This window comes from Vombatus ursinus, unplaced genomic scaffold (genome assembly GCF_900497805.2).
Source record: "Vombatus ursinus unplaced genomic scaffold, bare-nosed wombat genome assembly UNPS02007284.1, whole genome shotgun sequence".
NCBI lineage: Eukaryota > Metazoa > Chordata > Mammalia > Diprotodontia > Vombatidae > Vombatus > Vombatus ursinus.
In genome coordinates this window covers 27,477,076-27,477,742 of record NW_020947062.1, presented here as the reverse complement: position 1 = coordinate 27,477,742, position 667 = coordinate 27,477,076, and the positions used below count along the sequence as shown (strand labels likewise).

General features: G+C 65.5%; 1 protein-coding gene across 4 annotated transcripts in view; it reads right to left on the bottom strand.

The window, feature by feature from the left end:
• Window positions 1-253, bottom strand: part of MAPK1IP1L (mitogen-activated protein kinase 1 interacting protein 1 like) — an 18,826-nt gene extending 18,573 nt beyond the window's left edge. For 3 of the 4 annotated variants that reach the window (XM_027849077.1, XM_027849079.1, XM_027849078.1), the window contains exon 1: window positions 97-252. The gene's annotated coding sequence lies outside the window, so the exon portion shown is untranslated. Of the gene's footprint in view, window positions 1-75 lie in introns of all 4 variants that reach the window. The other variant, XM_027849080.1, reaches the window with a different exon arrangement.
• Window positions 254-667: the final 414 nt, after the last annotated feature.

Below are 667 nucleotides of genomic sequence, written 5' to 3'. Positions count from 1 at the left end.
CTCCCGCCTTCGCGTGCAGGCAGCCCCCTCGGCCCGGCCAGAACCGCGTCCCCGCGCCCCACGCCCCACCCCCACCTAGCTCTGAGGCGGCCTCACCAGACGGGATCGAACCCCAGACCGAGCGGCCAGAAGTGACGACGACTGGAAGGAGGCGCTGATCACGGAGGGGAAAAAAAGAGGGCGCGAGAAAGCAGAGGAAGCAGAAACAGCAGTGGGCAGCGGCGGCGGCGGCAGCGGCGGCAGCGGCAGCGGCGGCAGCAGCAGCAGCGGGAGCACACGACTCCTCCCCCTCGGCCGGAAGAGGAAGCGGCCCGCACGGCGCCGGCGCTGGCCCCGCCCCCTCCTCTTCCCTAACTCTATTCTCCTCCGACACCTTCCTCTGGGAGGCCGGCGGGGAGGGGTTGGGAGCGAGGAGTCGGAGCAATGCCGCGACTGCTGCAGCGACCCATCTTCGAGCCAGCGAGCGCGCATGCGCCTGGCCTAGAGCCACCTGAGCCTTTGGCGGGGCTGTGACTATAGGGCTCCTCTGAGGGGTGGGGCTAGAAATTCCTGCCCTAATCGGGACAGATTGCAAATCCAGTTTGGCCTCTGTTGGAACCGGCTCCTACCGGCTTTTCGGAGAGCCATTGTTAAAATTTCAATGCTCAACTAAGTATGCCTTGAAAAT